The sequence below is a fragment of the Anomaloglossus baeobatrachus genome (assembly GCF_048569485.1).
Source record: "Anomaloglossus baeobatrachus isolate aAnoBae1 chromosome 5 unlocalized genomic scaffold, aAnoBae1.hap1 SUPER_5_unloc_3, whole genome shotgun sequence".
In the NCBI taxonomy this organism is placed as follows: Eukaryota; Metazoa; Chordata; class Amphibia; order Anura; family Aromobatidae; genus Anomaloglossus; species Anomaloglossus baeobatrachus.
Genome location: NW_027441806.1, coordinates 2492418 through 2516362, shown reverse-complemented (window position 1 = coordinate 2516362; position 23945 = coordinate 2492418). Strand labels below are relative to the sequence as shown.

At 42.9% G+C, this 23945-nt stretch overlaps 1 pseudogene; it reads right to left on the bottom strand.

The window, feature by feature from the left end:
- The window catches only part of LOC142259193 (uncharacterized), a 65960-nt pseudogene that overhangs the window by 5715 nt on the left and 36300 nt on the right, over window positions 1-23945 (bottom strand).

Here is a 23945-nt window from a genome sequence, read left to right as displayed (position 1 = left end):
CGGGGGCCCCCTGGTCTGACTCCCCGTCTGAAGAAGATGATCTGCCAGCTGGAGCCAGAGAACAGGATCGTCAGCGTGGCTCAGCTGCAGAAGCTGGAATTCCAGAGGAGGGCCGAGGATCGCAGAGCAGAAGGAGGGGTGAGATGTTCAATGTTCCCCTGTCTGTCTCGTGTGTCGACCCTCTGTCTGTTAGTATGGAGTCTGTAGTTAGGAAGGTGTTAGGAGAATTGTTAGCAGGGGGAGGGACGCCTAGGGGGGGTAGTGCAGCCCCTATTGGTAGTCAGGAGTCCATGTCATTGCCTGGTTATTTATTTAAAGAGGCATTGACATGTGACTTGTCTCCCCTGGGTTTTCATCTGCCGCAGCCAGTTAAAGAAAGGATTTATAAGGGGGAATTTATTGATTTATTTTCTCTGCTTCCGTCTAACAGAGAAAATGTTAATAAAGAGGATAAGACGGATTTGGATGATAGGAAGAAAGGTCCCCTTAGATCTTTTCATAACTGGCTGCAGGCATTTTGCATCTTTTCCTCTGTTTTAGGGGAAAGGAACCCTTCTGTTTGTTCGGGGTTATTTCAGCACCTTGACAGCATACTGGAAGCTTATCGCAGCTTCGGCGGTCAGGCATGGCTGACTTATGATGAGAGTTTTCGTCAGAAGTTAGCCATCCATCGCAGTATGCTGTGGGGTCAAAAAGACATCGGTCTTTGGCTGAATCTGATGCTTCCTCAGAGAAGCCAGTTTGGTAGACAGAGTATTAATAATTCTACTGTTAGTAAGGATTTTGTTTCGCTTACAATGAATCAAATTGTAAGTTTGCATCTAACTGCAGATTTCGGCATGAGTGCTCCTTCTGCGGGGGCAATCATGCCGTCATCAAATGCTTTAAGAAGCAGAATCAGAGTAACCAGCAGCAACACAACAGTAAAGAGTCCATTTTTAAAGGCGGCGACTCTAGTGAGGTTACAAAACATGCTGGGTTGGTTAAGGCGCTTCCTAGACAGACAGAAGGCTGATACTAAGGGATTATCATCTTCGGGTTCTTATATTAGTTTGGCACATCAGCTTAAGGAAGATTTGTTTATGTGGCGGTACTTTTTCAGCAGGAGTTTTGAACTTTCCTACGTTTTGTAGTTGTTTTTTGGTCAGGGTGAGTACGGTTTTGGTGTTTTTTGTCAAGGTGAATTCTTATTTGAGTTTTGGCGCAATTATTGGAAGGTTAGTGTTGTGACGGGCAATAGTACGGTAATGTCCTTATTTCCAGTTTTGCGGTTGGTTGAGGTCTGGGGTAAGTTGTGGTCAAATCAAAGGATGCTGTTGGTATCAGATAGCAGGAATCAGACAGGGTTAATAAGTTGGACAATGCTCTGTCTCTGCAGGATCGGGAAGAACTTTTTTGTATGGAACCGATGGCAATTTCTCTCGGGAGCCCGTGCCCAGAAGCTTTATGGAATGTAGTGATGGCTTAGTTGTTTCGGCTATTAAGAGGTCTATTGCTGATTCAACATGGGCCAGGTATTCGGCCGCATGGTTAGAATGGCAGAATTTTTGTTTTTCATAAAGTGGATTGTTTTCAGAGTAATGTGGGTTTAGCGCTTGAATTTCTGGATTTTTTTTGATGAGAAAGAATTTAGCGGTGGGGTCAGTTTCTAATATTTTTTCAGGTGTGTCTTTTTTCTTGAGATTGCATGGTCTGTTGTCATTGAAGAGTTTTTTCCCAGTTCAACAGGCATTGAAAGGTTATAGGAAAAGGACGTGGAAGCCGGATAATCGTAGACCTATTTCGCTTAAGTTATTGCTCTCATTGTGGAATGTGTTGCCATATATTTGCGTTAATGACTTTGAGTCAATGGTGTTTAGGGTGGCATTCGTTTTAGCATATTTTGGAGCTTTTAGGATTGGTGTGTTAGTTTCTGTTAGTAGGAGTCGGTTGTCAGGATTGATGTTTTCAGATGTTTTTGTTACTGATAAGTCGTTGAGGATTTGTATTGGTAGATCTAAGTCTGATCAGGATGGTTTGGGATCAAACGTTAGGTTATTTCGGATAAAGAATTCAGTTATTTGTCCTGTCTCCAATGTTAACAATTGGCTTCAAATTAGACCTCCATTTGATGGGGCGTTTCTTATCCATCAGGATGGGAGTTCGGTGACAGTGTTTCAGTTTAATTCAGTTTTTAAAAAATCCTTGATTAAACTGAATCTAGAGCATCTTAAACTGTCATCCCATTCTTTTCGTATAGGGGCAGCTACAGAAGCAGCCATAAGGGGGTTACCGGCTAGTAAAATTATGGGGATTGGGAGATGGGAGTCAAAGCGTTACAAAATTTATGTCCGTCCAAGGTTGTTAGTATAAAATTTCTTTTTCTTTTTTGTAGGTCCCATTGTCATTTGGATAGTGGGACACTCTTACATATTTTGGGCCAAGAGTAGAGCATCAGGAAGGTCATATGGAGGGAATTTAGCCATTAATATTGAACATTTTAACATTTTGTGGTTGCGAAGAGACCTTTCAATCATTAGGTCATGGTTTCCTGATGCGGGTTTGGTCTTTTCCGAAATCGTTCCCCGTTTGCAGTGGCATTGTGACAGGCTGAGGTTCCGGGAGCGGATTCGGAAAAGGATAAACCGTGCCATGGAAAGGTTTTTACCAGTTATAAATGGGTCAACCTACAGACATCTTGATCTGGAAGGTTTTCTGAGTGGCCTTTACAGGGATGATTTAGTCCATCTGTCAGACGTGGGATTGGACATATTCAATTTAGGGCTCCTAAATTGTATCGAGAAATGGCTGTGATATTTGTTAGTGGGGGTGGGCCAAGGACTGTTAGTCCTTGGCGTTTGGGTAAAGTCGCCAGTTTTACTGGCGGACTGGTTGTTTATGGTATATGGTTATGGAAGAATTTTAATAAAATATTGGTTTTAATTATTTATTATTTAATTTATTTATTATGTAACCCTTAATAAATGTCACGGCCATTTTATGCCATTTACTTTATTCAAGTGTGGTGTCTTTAATTTAATGGGTAGGCCTTGTGTTGTCATGTTCAGAGCACGGTATCTTGTATGCCGTAGCGACCGCATGATAACACAGGCCTCACTATTTGGTTGTGAATTTGGTTAACATTTTATTCAGGTGCAGAAAGGGTTAACAAATTTTCAGTCAGTGGCTCTGAGGTATTCTGGCTCTGACAGGTTTAGTCTGGTTTTTGCGCGCCCGTTTTTGCTGCCAGCTGATTGGATCAGCTGGCAGAAAGTGCGGGTAATTTTAACTATAAAAGTAGCTGCTTCCGTCAGCTGGCTGTCAGAAGAATTGAAGATCAAGAAGAACACCCACCCTCCCCCCCCCTGGAGAAAGACTACTTCATGAACTACTCTCGTCGTGACATTTGTTAGTGGGAAAGTCGCCAGTTTTACTGGTGGACTGGTTGGTTATGGTATATGGTTATGGAAGAATTTTAATAAAATATTGGTTTTAATTATTTATTATTTAATTTATTTATTATGTAACCCTTAATAAATGTCACGGCCATTTTATGCCATTTACTTTATTCAAGTGTGGTGTCTTTAATTTAATGGGTAGGCCTTGTGTTGTCATGCATGCGCAGTGCGCGTCTGATACCGGCGATTGAACACCCGGAAAAGAAGCCTGCTGCAATGCGCGCAGGATAGAATGAGCGACGGGGACGTCGCTCCATGGTATCACGCCCACAGGGGCGTGATACCACGGAAAGTATGGAGACGTCCATAAGGCAAGGCGCCTCCCCTGTGACCACATTCCCTGCTATTTACATACCAAATATGAAGGTAATAAAACGTTTTTTATTACTTTCATATTATACAATTTTACAGCACAGGGACGGGTAGGGAGGTGTAATTAGGGCACACATGCATCTGCTGATAGGTCAGAACACATATTCTAGGTGACAGGTTCCCTTTAATAGACTAGAGGAGACTCAATAGGCATCAGAGTGTATGACTAAAGCAGGCTTTACACGCTACAACATATCTAACGATGTGTCGGCGGGGTCACGTCGTAAGTGACGCACATCCGGCATAGTTAGTGGTGTTGTGGCGTGTGACAGCTACGTGCGACTGCAATTGAACGTAAAACTATTCATCGCATACACGTCGTTCATTTCCTAAAAATTACACGTCGGGTTGTTCAATGTTCCCGAGTGAGCACACATTGCATTTTTTGAAACCCCTGGAACGATGAACAGATCTTACCTGCGTCCAGCGGCTCTCGCCGGCAATGGGGAAGGAATTAGGTGGGCGGGATGTTTACGTCCCGCTCATCTCCGCCCCTCCGCTTCTATTGGCCGGCTGCCGTGTGACGTCGCTGTGACGCCGAACGTCCCTCCCACTCCAGGAAGTGGATGTTCGCCGCCCACATCGAGGTCGTATGGAAGGGTAAGTATGTATGACAGCAATTAATCGTTTGTGCGACACGGTCAACAAATTGAACGTGTCGCACATACGATGGGGGCATGTCTCAACGCATATGATATCGTATGCAGAATTGAAAGGTGTAAAGCAGGCTTTAGAGTCTGACACAACGTCTTTACATCTAACAATAGAGAACCAATATCTTGTGTCTGAACATACCACTCAGATCTCAGGCATTCTCACATTTATAGATGACAGAGAACCATTACAAACTTAACCATCTCCGTATTTGTGGCCTGTCTGAAGAAATCTTTTCCCATATGCAGGAGAAAACCATTAATACTTTATCCTATGATTTACTTGGGAGGAAAGAGGACTCGCGTATGGAAATGGATATACTTCACAGAGATATTGCTCCCAAATCCACCTTGGCCTGAAGACCACGTGATGTTGTGTCCTGCATTCATTTTTACAAGGAGAAGTAAACTCTTTCACAAGCTGCAAGATCTAAATAGAATATACAACTGGAAAGCTGTGACATTGTTATCCTCCCAGATCTGGCCAGGAGCACACTACAACTTCGTAAAGCCCAATGATCACTACTCAGTTTCTTCTCCCAAGGGATCTCCTACCACTGGAGGTTTTCTCATTTCAATTTTTTGCAAAATAAGATAGCCGCTCCACAGAATTCAAGAATTTGGGGGCCCTTCCGACCAACTTATCTACCTTCGACTTGCCTCAGATCCATCTGCCAGAATGGCCTGCACTTCATACTCTACCTCCTTTGATCCACATGCTAATTGTGAGACAGAGCTGTCACCAAAATCGCAACACTAATCCCTCAGTGATTGGCCTCTTAAGACATGAGGTCTTCTCCAGGATGACTGATCTGTACTTATTACCATCACTAGAATTACAATTTGGTCATTATTGATGCCTTTAAATGGTGGTCAGGAGTTTGGTTTGAGAAATTGTATAAGGAAATATTTTTTTTTTTTTTTACACCTAATCTATCAGTCACTTCCTTTTCCTACTTCTATTATCTTTTTTCTGCTTTCTCTCTTTCACCTTTATTCTTTCTATATTGGTGGGTATACTATACATATTTTGGATATTTGAGTAATACGGGGCTCTTGTGGAGATTATCCCTGTCTTGGCTTCCTCAACCCCAATTAGATTGTGGGACCTGTTGATAAGGTCCAGTTTTCTCCTGCTAGGAGTTAATAGTTTAGTGTGGCCTATGGAAGTTGTCTCTTCCAGTTTCGCATTTCTCCCCAGGTTGTCTTGTCTATATCCTATCTTAGTCGTTCTCCCTCCCTTTCTCTAATTGTGATATTTACATCTTCTATTGTAAATAGTCCTTTGAAAAGGAGTCAGATATATTATCTACATACAAAGGGTCTCAATAGCTATGCTTCAGGAAACATACTTTAAGGCTCTGTGCGCACTGGGAAATGAAATTTCCTTGAGAAAATTCCGCATGCCCTCAAAGATTACCGCACCCGCGGTAAAAAAACGCGGGAAACCGCACCCGAAAACCGCATGCGGTTTGCCGCGGTTTGCTGCGGTTTTACCGCGGTATTATTCGCGGTATTGCCGCGGTTTTGCCGCATGCGGGTTGGGATGTGCTTTATTGCATTCAATGCAATAAAGCACATTGGAAAAAAAAAAAAAGTCATTTAATTCTGAGATAGTAGATAGATAGATAGATAGATAGATAGATAGATAAAGAGACAGAAGAATAGATAGAGGGATAGATAGAGGGATAGATAGATGACAGATCGCTGCATTTCCCACGGTCGGCAGTGAGTTCACATTACCGGCCGTGGGAAATGACCGGTAATTACCTCTGCTGTCTGCTGCATTCAGCCTGTGTCTGTGACAGTCGCGGCTGGATGTCAGCAGTGCAGGACGCCGGAGCCGGAGCTGTGGATGCCGGAGCTGTGTGGATTACGCCGGAGTTTTGTTGCGGGAGGGGTTAATAAAATGGTGAACGAGGCTTGTTGGTTTTATTTAAAATAAAGGATTTTTCGAGGTCTGTGTTTTTTTTCACTTTACTTACGGGTTGATCATGTCAGCTGTCACATAGACGCTGCCATGATCAAGCCTGGGGTTAATGGCGGTGATCCACCACGATTAACCCCTTGTTATATTACCCTGACCGCCACTGCTACACGGCGGCAGGAAGAGCCGAGGACACTCCCGGTGCTGCCGCATAATGGATGCGACAGTCCCGGGGCAGCTGCGGCTGATATTCTCGGCTGCGGGAGGGGGAGTAAGGCGGGGGACATTACCCCTGCCCCTCTCTCTCCCCAGCCTGAGAATACCGGGCCGCCGCTGTGTGCTTACCTCGGCTGGAAGGTAAATATGCAGCGGAGCCCACGCTCTTTTTTTCCTATATTTCCGTTTTCTTTCTATGTGTGTTCTATGTGTCTGTGTCTATGTGATCTATGTCTGTGATGTGTGTGTGTGATCTGTGTGTGTTTACTCTCTGCTCCGCTTCCTCTTCCTGTAATGACATCACTTCCCTGCAAAACCGCAAGCAAGTGATGTACATTACCGGAGGTAAACCGCGAAATACCGCAGGGAATAACGCAGGAAAACGCAGTGAACCGCACAGAATTTGCTGCCTGCGTTATTCCCTGCGGGATTTCACGATTACATTGGAGTCAATGGAGTGAAATCCCGCAGCGATGTGCGGAAAAGAAGTGACATGCACTTGTTTTTGCTGCGGGATTCCCGCAGCAAAACATGCAGCTGTCAAATTCCGCCCAGTGCGCACAGGATTTTTTTTCTCCATAGGATTTGCTGGTGATTCACTGCAGAGATGTTATGAACATTTTCTGCAGCGAAACATGCAGCAAATCCGCGAAAAATCCGCGGCAAAATCCGGTAAGTGCACACATAGCCTAAGGCCTGTTCAGTTCAAGTATTCAAACAGATACTACAATGCCTGTTCCCTTTCTACTAACCCAAATAATAAACCGAAGGGTGTTTCTATTGCTTTCCACAAATCCCTTCCCGACCAGATTTTGGAGCCGCGAGTTGATCCGGACGGTAGATACATTTTCCTTATAGTGCGTATTGTAACATTTATTTCCTCAACACAGAACAAAGACCATTTGGAGTCAAAGTTTTGCAGTCATTGGCTGAGTTCACCGGGGGTTCCTCTATCATTCTGATGAGATACTATGTAGATACAAGAGGAATGGGCTCTGCCTCTAGCTCCTCCCTCTCCCTCTAGCTCCTCCCTGTTTCCAGCTTCTCCCTCAACCCCAAGTTCCTCCCCCTGCCTCTAGCTACTCCCTCCTCTCGTCATCATAGAGTCTCAGCAGTAATAACAGATCGGAAATATTAAATTTTCATTATGTCCCATGTGTAACTCAGAGGCAGCAGATCTATTTCACATGTACTGCGATTGCCCGGAAAGTAGGAATTTCACTGCTCATGGAATGGAGTCTCGTCATAAAAGGGAAGTTTGGCAAGAAAGACTGGACCTTTGTAATGACCCAATCAACACATTCAGCAGCACAGAAGGAAGATTCAGCAATAAGATGCCAAGATTCTAGGAGGCCAACAGTATCATTACCCTCCGCTTTCTCATAGGGGTCCACCATACAGATTAGATTTTTCTTCCCATGATTTTCTGAATTGTCTGCACATTCTACGTACACTGTCATTTGGCTTTGCAGATTAGAGATCTGGGCACCTAAAGGTCAACATCTTCTAATTTCAGGGGATAGGATGGATCCTACCTGTAAGATCTGGCTGATACCGATCTCACTCCAACAGAAGGGCGTCCAATGCCCAAAATAATGGGGACAGTGTTGGGTGGAGAAGCATGTGGTGGTCTAGCAGCAGAATGGTGACCATTTTCTATGATAGGACTACAACCCTGATAAAGCAGCCACAGCCGGTGACTGAGAAGAATCTGTGACTTCTCTGCATTTAGTGGTCACTACTCACCTGGGCGGTTATCTGTAGGAGTCTCCTCTTTACTCCACTCATCACCCCTCACATATGTCTCTGTAGTATTAATATGGGGCAGATCTTCCCCCTGAAACAAATATTGTAAAAGTCACAGACAGATGGAGAAGTCCCATCTATGATCAGCTCTAATCCTGCCATCTCCACCGCTCTCATTACACAAGTATAACACATATAATACTGGAGGATAAAACAAGACTGAGCACAAGACCTTCACAGCCGTCTACACATCATAGGGAGATTTCATGGCACCTTCTCTCCATCTACCTGATGATCCTGAGGAACATCGGGAGCTTCTTGTTTACAGTCCTGTGGGAGAAGAGGACGGGGACATCTCTCTGGTGTTGTCCTCTTACTGGATAGAACTGGAGGAGACACATACAGGGACTGAATTAATTCCTTACATACAGATAATTATAGGCCGTGTGTATTTAGTCCTGTCTATTACCTGGTGATGTGAGGGGCTGGGGAACCTCCATCATGACGTCCTTGTACAGATCTTTGTGTCCTTCTAAATACTCCCACTCCTCCATGGAGAAATAGACGGTGACGTCCTGACACCTTATAGGAACCTGACACATACAATGATACCGTCACCCCCGATCCCTTCATAGCGTTACTGTATAATGTCCCAGCATTCCCAGCAGTGTCACCTCTCCAGTCAGCAGCTCAATCATCTTGTAGGTGAGTTCTAGGATCTTCTGGTCATTGATGTCCTCATGTATCGGGGGGTGAGGTGGAGGCCCCGTGATTGGGCTCAGGGGTCTTCCCCATCCCTCAGACACAGGGGCCTGACAGCGCTCACTAGAGGTCTTCTTCACTACTGTGTAATCCTGGTTATGGAGAGACACAGTAATAAATCTCACTACAGACATTTCCAGAGTCCTCACCTCTCCAGTTCTGTCCATCTGTTATTCCCATAGATAAGAATGATGTAATGTGACGTCATCAGAATCTCTCACCTCTCCAGTAAGCCGGAAGAGGATCTCTAGGGTGAGGTGTAATATCCTCTCCGCCATCTTGTCCCTGTCCATAGCCATCCTTCACGGGGCAATCAGGAGAATTCTCTTCTATAGAAGATCTCCACTGAGAGGATCCGATATTATAAAGACCTGAATGGGGAGAAGATGACGATGTAACATCATAAAGAATCCGCTGTAATAATACAATTACTGGAGAGAATAAGGGGAAACATATAATGAGAACATTCTGGGGGAACATTACACTGTGTGGGGGCAGAAAGGGGCCGAGGACCGAGGGCAGAAAGGGGCCGAGGACCGAGGGCAGAAAGGGGACGAGGACCGAGGGCAGAAAGGGGACGAGGACCGAGGGCAGAAAGGGGACGAGGACCGAGGGCAGAAAGGGGACGAGGACTGAGGGCAGAAAGGGGCCGAGGACCGAGGGCAGAAAGGAGCCGAGGACTGAGGGCAGAAAGGGGCCGAGGACTGAGGGCAGAAAGGGGCCGAGGACTGAGGGCAGAAAGGGGCCGAGGACTGAGGGCAGAAAGGGGCCGAGGACCGAGGGCAGAAAGGGGCCGAGGACCGAGGGCAGAAAGGGGCCGAGGACTGAGGGCAGGAAAGGGCTGAGGACTGAGGGCAGGAAGGGGCCGAGGACTGAGGGCAGGAAGGGGCCGATGACCGAGGGCAGAAAGGGGCGAGGACTGAGGGCAGACGGGTTTCCTCACTTCCGGCCTCTCATAGTTGGGGCGTTTGTATCTATCAGAGGAAAAGGAAAAAAACCTCACAATTCATAGAAATCAGTGAGAGAAAAACACCAAGAAAGTCTCAGAGCTGAAGGGGTTAATGCCGCCTGCCCCAGTAATGGGGAATCTCCACACACCTCCACCTGCAGAGCCGCACACTGGATATATAATACCCTGCACCTACCTCCACCTGCAGAGCCGCACACTAGATATATAATACCCTGCACCTACCTCCACCTGCAGAGCCGCACACTAGATATATAATACCCTGCACCTACCTCCACCTGCAGAGCCGCACACTAGAAATATAATACCCTGCACCTACCTCCACCTGCAGAGCCGCACACTAGAAATATAATACCCTGCACCTACCTCCACCTGCAGAGCCGCACACTAGATATATAATACCCTGCACCTACCTCCACCTGCAGAGCCGCACACTAGAAATATAATACCCTGCACCTACCTCCACCTGCAGAGCCGCACACTAGATATATAATACCCTGCACCTACCTCCACCTGCAGAGCCGCACACTAGATATATAATACCCTGCACCTACCTCCACCTGCAGAGCCCCACACTAGATATATAATACCCTGCACCTACCTCCACCTGCAGAGCCGCACACTAGATATATAATACCCTGCACCTACCTCCTCCTGCAGAGCCGCACACTAGATATATAATACCCTGCACCTACCTCCACCTGCAGAGCCCCACACTAGATATATAATACCCTGCACCTACCTCCACCTGCAGAGCCGCACACTAGATATATAATACCCTGCACCTACCTCCTCCTGCAGAGCCGCACACTAGATATATAATAACCTGCACCTACCTCCACCTGCAGAGCCGCACACTAGATATATAATACCCTGCACCTACCTCCACCTGCAGAGCCGCACACTAGATATATAATACCCTGCACCTACCTCCACCTGCAGAGCCGCACACTAGATATATAATACCCTGCACCTACCTCCACCTGCAGAGCCGCACACTAGATATATAATACCCTGCACCTACCTCCACCTGCAGAGCCGCACACTAGATATATAATACCCTGCACCTACCTCCACCTGCAGAGCCGCACACTAGATATATAATACCCTGCACCTACCTCCACCTGCAGAGCCGCACACTAGATATATAATACCCTGCACCTACCTCCTCCTGCAGAGCCGCACACTAGATATATAATACCCTGCGCCTACCTCCACCTGCAGAGCCGCACACTAGATATATAATACCCTGCACCTACCTCCACCTGCAGAGCCGCACACTAGATATATAATACCCTGCACCTACCTCCACCTGCAGAGCCGCACACTAGATATATAATACCCTGCACCTACCTCCACCTGCAGAGCCGCACACTAGATATATAATACCCTGCACCTACCTCCACCTGCAGAGCCGCACACTAGATATATAATACCCTGCACCTACCTCCACCTGCAGAGCCGCACACTAGAAATATAATACCCTGCACCTACCTCCACCTGCAGAGCCGCACACTAGAAATATAATACCCTGCACCTACCTCCACCTGCAGAGCCGCACACTAGATATATAATACCCTGCACCTACCTCCACCTGCAGAGCCGCACACTAGAAATATAATACCCTGCACCTACCTCCACCTGCAGAGCCGCACACTAGATATATAATACCCTGCACCTACCTCCACCTGCAGAGCCGCACACTAGATATATAATACCCTGCACCTACCTCCTCCTGCAGAGCCGCACACTAGATATATAATACCCTGCACCTACCTCCACCTGCAGAGCCGCACACTAGATATATAATACCCTGCACCTACCTCCACCTGCAGAGCCGCACACTAGATATATAATACCCTGCACCTGCCTCCACCTGCAGAGCCGCACACTAGATATATAATACCCTGCACCTACCTCCTCCTGCAGAGCCGCACACTAGATATATAATACCCTGCACCTACCTCCACCTGCAGAGCCGCACACTAGATATATAATACCCTGCACCTACCTCCACCTGCAGAGCCGCACACTAGATATATAATACCCTGCACCTACCTCCTCCTGCAGAGCCGCACACTAGATATATAATACCCTGCACCTACCTCCACCTGCAGAGCCGCACACTAGATATATAATACCCTGCACCTACCTCCACCTGCAGAGCCGCACACTAGATATATAATACCCTGCACCTACCTCCACCTGCAGAGCCGCACACTAGATATATAATAACCTGCACCTACCTCCACCTGCAGAGCCGCACACTAGATATATAATACCCTGCACCTACCTCCACCTGCAGAGCCGCACACTAGATATATAATACCCTGCACCTACCTCCACCTGCAGAGCCGCACACTAGATATATAATACCCTGCACCTACCTCCACCTGCAGAGCCGCACACTAGATATATAATACCCTGCACCTACCTCCACCTGCAGAGCCGCACACTAGATATATAATACCCTGCACCTACCTCCACCTGCAGAGCCGCACACTAGAAATATAATACCCTGCACCTACCTCCACCTGCAGAGCCGCACACCAGATATATAATAACCTGCACCTACCTCCACCTGCAGAGCCGCACACTAGATATATAATACCCTGCACCTACCTCCTCCTGCAGAGCCGCACACTAGATATATAATACCCTGCACCTACCTCCTCCTGCAGAGCCGCACACTAGATATATAATACCCTGCACCTACCTCCACCTGCAGAGCCGCACACTAGATATATAATACCCTGCACCTACCTCCACCTGCAGAGCCGCACACTAGATATATAATACCCTGCACCTACCTCCACCTGCAGAGCCGCACACTAGATATATAATACCCTGCACCTACCTCCACCTGCAGAGCCGCACACTAGATATATAATACCCTGCACCTACCTCCACCTGCAGAGCCGCACACTAGATATATAATACCCTGCACCTACCTCCACCTGCAGAGCCGCACACTAGATATATAATACCCTGCACCTACCTCCACCTGCAGAGCCACACACTAGATATATAATACCCTGCACCCACCTCCTCCTGCAGAGCCGCACACTAGATATAATACCCTGCACCTACCTCCACCTGCAGAGCCGCACACTAGATATATAATACCCTGCACCTACCTCCACCTGCAGAGCCGCACACTAGATATATAATACCCTGCACCTACCTCCACCTGCAGAGCCGCACACTAGATATATAATACCCTGCACCTACCTCCTCCTGCAGAGCCGCACACTAGATATATAATACCCTGCACCTACCTCCACCTGCAGAGCCGCACACTAGATATATAATACCCTGCACCTACCTCCACCTGCAGAGCCGCACACTAGATATATAATACCCTGCACCTGCCTCCACCTGCAGAGCCGCACACTAGATATATAATACCCTGCACCTACCTCCACCTGCAGAGCCGCACACTAGATATATAATACCCTGCACCTACCTCCACCTGCAGAGCCGCACACTGGATATATAATACCCTGCACCTACCTCCACCTGCAGAGCCGCACACTAGATATATAATACCCTGCACCTACCTCCACCTGCAGAGCCGCACACTAGATATATAATACCCTGCACCTACCTCCTCCTGCAGAGCCGCACACTAGATATATAATACCCTGCACCTACCTCCTCCTGCAGAGCCGCACACTAGATATATAATACCCTGCACCTACCTCCACCTGCAGAGCCGCACACTAGATATATAATACCCTGCACCTACCTCCTCCTGCAGAGCCGCACACTAGATATATAATACCCTGCACCTACCTCCACCTGCAGAGCCGCACACTAGATATATAATACCCTGCACCTACCTCCACCTGCAGAGCCGCACACTAGATATATAATAACCTGCACCTACCTCCACCTGCAGAGCCGCACACTAGATATATAATACCCTGCACCTACCTCCACCTGCAGAGCCGCACACTAGATATATAATACCCTGCACCTACCTCCACCTGCAGAGCCGCACACTAGATATATAATACCCTGCACCTACCTCCACCTGCAGAGCCGCACACTAGATATATAATACCCTGCACCTACCTCCACCTGCAGAGCCGCACACTAGATATATAATACCCTGCACCTACCTCCACCTGCAGAGCCGCACACTAGATATATAATACCCTGCACCTACCTCCACCTGCAGAGCCGCACACTAGATATATAATACCCTGCACCTACCTCCTCCTGCAGAGCCGCACACTAGATATATAATACCCTGCACCTACCTCCACCTGCAGAGCCGCACACTAGATATATAATACCCTGCACCTACCTCCTCCTGCAGAGCCGCACACTAGATATATAATACCCTGCACCTACCTCCTCCTGCAGAGCCGCACACTAGATATATAATACCCTGCACCTACCTCCACCTGCAGAGCCGCACACTAGATATATAATACCCTGCACCTACCTCCACCTGCAGAGCCGCACACTAGATATATAATACCCTGCACCTACCTCCACCTGCAGAGCCGCACACTAGATATATGGCTGCTCTGTGCTTACAGGACCTGTGATGATGTCACATGGAGGGGAGGAGTCAGGGTCACATGATCAGCTCCTCAGTGTAGTCCTTTATTGGCGTGCACACACTGGATGAGGCGCGGTGTCAGTGAATGGTTATAGTAAACCCCTGTTGCGTATGTATGTGACCCCTGTTGCGTATGTATGTGACCCCTGTTGCGTATGTATGTGACCCGTAGACACTCATTTCAATCTTTGCTTTATTGAATTCTTTATTTATAAGTTCAGGTGAGGAGATTTATTGAGCGACTTTAGAAGTAAAACGTTTGGACCTGATTTGTCTCGATCACAAGTTGCTGATAATGTGTGTATGACGTATATGGAGCAGAGCCGCATGTGTACGATGTGTACGGGACAGTGCCATGTGTGTACGATGTCTACGGAATGGAGCTGTGTATGTAACGGAGCCGTGTGTGCATGACATGTATGTAGCGGTGTTGTGTGTGCACAACGTGTATATATACCCTCTTATACCACTTTATTAATCCTCAAAACACCCATGCAAGCAGGGCTGCCACTAGGAATTTCGTGGCCCCATACTGGCAAAATTTCGTGGCCCCTTGAGGCTCCACCCTAGCTCCGCCTCCACTCCAGCTCCGCCTCCACCCCAGCTCCGCCTCCACCCCATGAATCTTCCACAGTCCCACCGCCACTCTTGGAAAACTTCACTTCTGCAGTATAGCCTCACCAATCACACATTAACCCTTTACACTGAACACCGTATCACACACGCAGCCATCAGATTTTGTTTTGGCCATCAGATTTTTGTAAGCCTGCCACCACCACAAGGTGGACTCTTTTGGCAGGGCCCTACTCTGCTCTAACTTTTTTTTTTTTATATCTAACTTTTTTGTTATATATTTATTTTTGGTTTATCTATTTTTTTTTCTTTAAGGGAATGTGTCACATACAGTTTTTAAACTAATTGAAACCAAATTCTGATAATGCAGACTTGTGGATTTAGACCTGACAAGCCCTTCAAATGGAATCTGTCACCAGGTTTTTAACACCTAATCTGAGCGCAGCATAACATAGGGGAAGAGATCCTGATTCCAGCGATTGTCACTTATTGGGCTGCTTAGTGTAGTTTTGATAACATCACTGGTTAATCAGCAGGAGATTATTATTACAGGACTACTTGGCATGCTGCAAGTAGTCCAGCATATTCATGAGCTCTGTATAACTGCTAGATCTGCAGCAGAGAAAACCTGGATTTTATCACAATGACAGCAAACAGCCCAGTAAGTGACACATCACTGGAATCAGGGTATGTGTCTCTACATTATGCTGCTCTCAGATGGGGGAGAAAAAACCTGCTGACAGATTCACTTTAAGGCTCATTCAGCAGTCAGTGAAAACCAGTCTGCACTTGGGCCGCAGTGCATGGCCTGGCCATGGGTCTCCTGACCTGACCTCAGCAGTCTCAGAGCATATATGGGGATGCAGGTCAGGAGATCGGGGCCAGGCCATGCACGGCGTTTTAAGCTGAGATTTATACTGATGGTTGTTCTTTATGAGAGCGGAGGAGGGTTGTGAACAAGACATGCCACAGAAGGCAGAATTAGGCTGAGTCCACACATCCTGTAATCATCCGTTGGGAAAAATGATTTTTGCAGGATCAGTTTTCTTTAACATGGGAGTCTATGGAGGACAGATCCGCTAACAGATTTCTATTTATCTTCCAATCTGTAACGGATGGGCATCGTGACCTGTAGGGCCACAAGTCTCCTCCGCAGGAGAACACAGCTGCCCGTGCCCACGATCAGGGTTCGGTGCGCTGCGGTCTCCTGCTTGTGTTCTCCCTATGCGACTCCACAGCAAATAACTGACATACTGCAGCCTCGGAAAGCCGCACCACAGGTCAGTTATTGCTGCGGGCCGTGCACTGTTAAAAATATACTCTTAAATATATTTTTCTTCAAATACGCGATAAGACGCATGAAAAATGGACTACAAAATGTATAAAAAATAAATGTAGTTTATATCTGATAAAAATGATTGCTAAATTATAAAGTTGCAGTTCAGTTACAGAAAAGGAAAAAATATATACTTCATTAGCTTACGTAAAAGAGTTCAATTAGTCTTTCTTGAGTTCCTGAGAGAACAACCATATCTTGCTTCGTCTTGGGTGAATGCAGGATCAAAAGAACAGACAGACATGCTTCTTAGAGGCTGGATGGATGGGATGGATCAGCTTCGACATGTGTGGATTGACTCTCGGAGCAGGAGTGAGCAGCCACCCCCTCCCACCGTGTGTTATATGACAACTGTCCAATCCATATAGGGTATTTCAGCTGAACACAGTTACACATGACATAATCACTAGAAGCTTCCAGATGGAAGGATATATATATATATATGTACCATGCTATGTCAGCATCTATCCATACTTAATACAGATACCTTATTATTTATTCCTTATAAAACCTTTATCAATAAGCTATGCCCTTCCAATATAGACAAAACTGTGAAAACATATAATATGTCCTATTATAAAATGTTTGATAACTAGATGTATTAATTTTAATGTTTTTTACAATTCCCCCTTGAAGTGGGTGAATTATTATTATTATTATTATTATTATTATTATTAATGAAACCCCGAAAATGAATGAATACATCATTAAAATAACAGACCTTCTTTCCTTATTTGGCGATAATGGATTAATATCAATAATAATGATGATGAATAATAATATTAAATCTGCATTATTCATGTTGTATGTTGTATGTTCAATAATATAATAATGTGGATTCATGTTATGGTAGGCCGTGACTGATAATCATATAAAATATATAATTATACTTTCCTAAACCTAAAAAGATGCAAAACAAATCCGGTCACCATATGATGTCCTCTGGGTTGATGTCTTCTTATCTCCGATGTAATCTGGCATAACCACAGTCTCTTAGAAATAAATCCTTTGATAAAAGATGAATGGTTACCAATTTAATACAGTCTCATATTGCGTTTATCATCGTTAGATCAAGTCCATAAACTTTATTCTTTATTGCAAAGTCCATAGCCAATGTTGGTAAACCACAGTTCATGAGTGTAGAAGAATAGCATAAGTCTTTGATGTCTGTGCAGTGTAATTTACATTAGTCACCTTTATCCTCCGCACTGCCTGTTGTCAAATCCTGGAACAGATGTTAAGATATTCTTGGTCAGCACGACAGGGGTTAACTTTAACACGTTATTGCTCTCCTTAGTAACTGTAGTGAGGTCTTAAGCACAGATCATGTGTCAGAGTTGTCCAACCTGGCACCATAAGATCACTGTGTTTCTGAGATCCCGGAGTGGTAAGTGTATTGTATGTAACACAGTCTTATTTGAGACGTTACCTTTTGGACCGTTGAGTTTCAGCCTTTTAAACCTTTTGTGGAATCCCTCTTGACTTTAAAAAAAATACTAAAAGTCTTTTATCTTCTGTAATCTTGATTGAAGACTGATTCATTCCCTAAACTAGATACCAAATGTGGTAATGATACTATCACTAATAAATGTCACAGTGTATAACTCTAATACTATAATACCATGTCATTATTATTATCATCGTAGAAGTATTAATATAATTGATACTTAGAATGATAAAATAATATTGCATAATGGTATAGACAATAGTATTCTTATGTAATGACCATTTTTTCATTGGTGTAATTACCGTTCCAAACCCATAGATGGCAATGTGTTGAATGTAACCAAAATGTAATATAAAATATGAAATAATATAATGTGTACCTATATCATGTACCATATTATAAATATGAAAGGCAACAATGTGGCTTATTTAGTTAGATCATTTGTAAAATTATAAACCAAAGCAAATAACCTTTTAGAAAAGACTGGATGATTCCATCAAAACACAATAATACCCATTATAAATTATTATTGATTTAAAAAACATATAATATATATATTATTTGTAAATATAGGAAGGTAAACCTAGATGTACCTCGATCTTCCATCTTTATATTCTAATTTAGTTTATTTGATTTGTCTAATATTTATGAAATAACCTACTATATAAGAAAATGTGCAACTATAACCAATATTTCATCCTTATTGTGTTAATATACTAATATAAGAATAATGTATTACTAGAAAGTAAATAATTGAATACAGTGATGAATGAAGTGTTCTTTTCTTCCAAAAATTGGAACTTTCCCTTTTAATAAGATTCATATTTAATAAAGTAATATTCTTATATTAGATATAACTTAACTAAATATTGAAGTGTTTCCTCAATTGAGATATTAAAATTAGAAGGAAAAATAAAAAAATTGTAGAATTTAAATTTTGATTAAAAATTTGAATATTGAATAAAAATAATCAATATAAAAAATAGGAATAAAAGGAAAAATGAAAATCAGAATAAAAATAAAATTGAAATAAAAATAAGGCCTTCTATGTATATAACACTTATGTTATATAAATGCATTATGATATACTTCAAATATATATATATATTTTTTTATTCCCAATTCTTCCTTTGTACTTGAAATATTAATTATTAAAGTATTCTGTAGACACATATATTTATCAAATATAAATATGTAATTAAAACCCAACCTTTTCCTTTCAATATCATGAAATATGATGTTATAAAAATTAATATGTCAAGATTAAATTAAATTAAAATTTATGTTGTATATCTTCAAGACCATATTATAAATATTACTTCCATATTTGAAAAGAAAAATGATTACCAATCTGTGTATCAGTAAAAGAAGTAAGTAACACAAACCTGTATAAAAATCAAAACGTTAAAACCTTATTCTAGAATGTAATTCTTCAGAATAAACCTTTAATAAGGATCCTAACATCTCTATACTAAAGAAATATGTCTATGAATAGGATATATTCTGTATAAATTCCTTCATTATTTATACTTATGTACTATAACTTATTTATTCTAAATAATATACATACATATTATAACCTTGAAGTAAAAAAAATGTTTATCCTTTTTTTTTTTCTTTGGAAGCTTCAAAGACCTTGGGCAACTAACTGACGTTGACAGCTGCTCAGACAATCAATCATTCATAGACACATCTATGTACACAAGACTGTCATGGTTCTTTAACATATACATCCACATAGAAACATTGACAGACACATATCCCTTTTTTTCCAATTTTTCTATGCGCATTTCAAAATATATGATACTAATATGAATAATTTTATTCATTCCATATACTCATGAGTGACAGGTACCTTTGATAGTCACCTACTGTACATTTGACCATAGGACAGACAGACATTTATTATTAGCTTTAGTAATTCAAGTGTCACATGCTCTGGTTACGTGCAAAGAACATTCCATTCCAAAACAGCAAGCAGTTTTAATTACTCCACTCCAAAACTCAGATTACATTTCTAATAACTCTAAGGAAGATATATATTCATAAAAGAAATGTTAAACTAATGGTCCTCTGGCAATTGGTACCTGAGAAAATAATAATTATTATTAATCATGCTTTCGCGATTAGCCTTACACAATAAGATATATGTTACCTGATTGAGGATAAGAACAAATTTATAAATAAAAAGTTAATACTTCATCAATCTGCTTTACTGATAAATTCTGAGGGAAATAAAAGAATAAAATTATTATCATATTTATGATAAAAATGAAACACTTAAAGTAAGTTATACTTTTCCTTATTATTAAATTTTAAATATTATTATTCATATACCAAGATCAAATTATTAACTTATAACATTTTAGACTATCATAACTAAATGAAGATATGACTTTGTTTTTACTATCACTACCCTTATATACATATATATATATATATATATATATATATATACAAATCCATAGAAGGTATGTATTACATGGATACACTGCATATGAATAATAATAAATATCAAACACTAAAATTACTTTACCCAGAAATCCCCTTTATCCAGCTAAAACCCAAACCTCAATTTTTGCAAGATCCGATCTATTGCAGTAATTTCCAGAATATTGGAATTGAAATTATTTTGTAACTCAATTTTTTTCCTTAACTGAGAAAAAAATGTCTCTCTCCGGAAAACCACCCAGCTGTCGCTGGCTGTCACATTCTCTGGATGACATTTTTTCTTTCAATAGTGACAAGGGGAGAGGATTTGCACAAGACACCTGTTTCTGTCTTTCAGGGCTTTTAAAAATCGCTTGTCTGATATTGTCGGTATCAGATTTTGTGACAATTTTCTCTTTCATTGAAGGTGACAAGGAAAGAGGGGGGGGGTATATGACTTATAATTTACATGCAATATCCTGCGAATTCCATACATTTTGTCACAGAAATATTTGGATCTGGGAGACACTGTTGGTTTTTCACTTAATCTCTCCCTTTTTCGTGTTGGTTTTTCAGAATTAATTAATTTCTGTTTTGATTGACTTTGGTGATTTCTAACAAAATCGATAAATGTCGTACATTCAAATAGGGACTTTTTCTTTAATGCCACCATACAGGCTGCATTATCAAGGAAATTAAATTTCTTGACGAATAAATGGATCATTCCATTCAGTCTGACATTTGGAATGACCGTCCTATATAAACGTTCAAAAACAGACATAAATGAGAACATACTTTCATTCTGTTCAATTTGTAATTCCTTCAACATCTCATAATCTGGATTCGCTTCATTCCTTGCACAGAAGATGAGATTTTTCAGCCTTATGATATCATTATGACTTGAACAATCAAATGTCTCATTGTCAGAAGACTTTTTTAATACCAGCTGTCAAATATCTGAGTCTTCTCACTATCGGTTAAATTTAATTTTTCAACGGAACTTTCAAATATTTCGGAATTTCTGCATACATGTATTTTAGGATCGTATGCGGGAATTAATTTGCATAAGTCCAATAAATTTTTTCTTAGTTTAAGTTCTAACTTAGTCTGTTCTATTTTTAGAAACTGATCTCCGCCATGCTCTCTGACTCCTCCCCCTTCGAGCTCCGCTTTGTCATTTCCTTTTCTGACAACTTTTTGCACGTCTTCTACTCTGGCTCCTCCCCCTTCTCACTTCTCTATGTCATTTCCTGCTTCTTCTCCAAAGTCCCGAAGACATGGCACATGTCTATGGCCATCTTGATTACAGTCAGAATTCACAATATCACCTACTGACATTTCAGGTTCTAAGCAATCTTTGGATGTCTCTAAAGCCCACTTTACACGTTGCAATTAGTTGTACAATCGCATTTGCTATGTGACACGCCCAGGTTGCATACGGGATCTTATGAGATTGCACGTAGGTCGTTCATTTGCTGTCACACGTTCGTTAGTAGTCTATGTTAAATTGATCAATTTTGTGTGCGATCCTTTAGATCATGTGTTCTGTGACGTATGCATTGGGCACCTTTTTTTTTTTTTTATTTATTGACTTGCCAAGCGTGTGTAATGTGTAGGGATGCGTTTTTACTATGTCATCTGCCGTTCAGCTCTGCTACATGGCCGCTAACAGCAGACACAGACAGCCATGTAGCAGAGCTGAATGGCAGATGACAGCAGACACAGACAGAGCCTCACTGTCAGAATGAACTCGGGTGAACTTCACCCGACTTCACGGTCATGCTGCGGCTCTGTCTGTGTCGCGCCCTGATTAGCGGTCACCTGTGAAGGGCTCACCGGTGACCGCTAATCTCCTAAGTGACTGAAGTTAGCAGCCCTCTCTCATACTCACCAATCCCCGATCCCCGGCACTGCACGGCGTTCACACTGCTCCGGCGGCTTTTACTGTTTTGAAAAAGCCGGCCGCCCATTAAACAATCTCGTATTCCCTGCTTTCCCCGCCCACCGGCGCCTATGATTGGTTACAGTGAGACACGCCCCCACGCTGAGTGACAGGTGTCACACTGCACCCAATCACAGCAGCCGGTGGGCGTGTCTATACTGTGTAGTGAAATAAATAATTAAATAATTAAAAAAAACGGCGTGCGGTCCCCCCCAATTTTAAAACCAGCCAGATAAAGCCATACGGCTGAAGGCTGATATTATCAGGATGGGGAGCTCCACGTTATGGGGAGCCCCCCAGCCTAACAATATCAGACCAACAGCCGCCCAGAATTGCCACATACATTATATGCGACAGTTCTGGGACTGTACCCGGCTCTTCCCGATTTGCCCTGGTGCGTTGGCAAATCGGGGTAATAAGGAGTTATTGGCAGCCCATAGCTGCCAATAAGTCCTAGATTAATCATGTCAGGCGTCTATGAGACACCTTCCATGATTAATCTGTAAATTACAGTAAATAAACACACACACCTGAAAAAAATCCTTTATTAGAAATAAAAAACACAAACATATACCCTGGTTAACCACTTTAATCAGCCCCAAAAAGCCCTCCATGTCCGGCGTAATCCAGGATGCTCCTGCGTCGCTTCCAGCGCTGCTGCATGGAGGTGACCGGAGCTGCAGCAGACACAGCCGCTCCGGTCACCTCCACGCAGCTAATGAAGACAGCCGTGCGATCAGCTGAGCTCCTCCAGAGACACGTCTAAAGAGTATCGTCTGTGGCTTAGCAAAGTTCAAAGTTCATTTAAAAAAACATTGATGCAACTTGACTTATACGTATTTCCTAGGTTCTGCGTGATTTTTATAAATTGTCGATTCCTGATACTTTGCAGGAGATACTTATTACTTCTGACCCCCCTTATGCAAAATGAAGGAACAACAAAAAAATTAAAAAACACGAATGGCTGGATCTCCAAATGTTAAAAATATACTCTTAAATATATTTTTCTTCAAATACGCGATAAGACGCATGAAAAATGGACTACAAAATGTATAAAAAATAAATGTAGTTTATATCTGATAAAAATGATTGCTAAATTATAAAGTTGCAGTTCAGTTACAGAAAAGGAAAAAAAATATACTTCATTAGCTTACATAAAAGAGTTCAATTAGTCTTTCTTGAGTTCCTGAGAGAACAACCATATCTTGCTTCGTCTTGGGTGAATGCAGGATCAAAGGAACAGACAGACATGCTTCTTAGAGGCTGGATGGATGGGATGGATCAGCTTTGACATGTGTGGATTGACTCTTGGAGCAGGAGTGAGCAGCCACCCCCTCCCACCATGTGTTATATGACAACTGTCCAATCCATATAGGGTATTTCAGCTGAACACAGTTACACATGACATAATCACTAGAAGCTTCCAGATGGAAGGATATATATATATATATATATATATATATATATATATATATATGTACCATGCTATGTCAGCATCTATCCATACTTAATACAGATACCTTATTATTTATTCCTTATAAAAACTTTATCAATAAGCTATGCC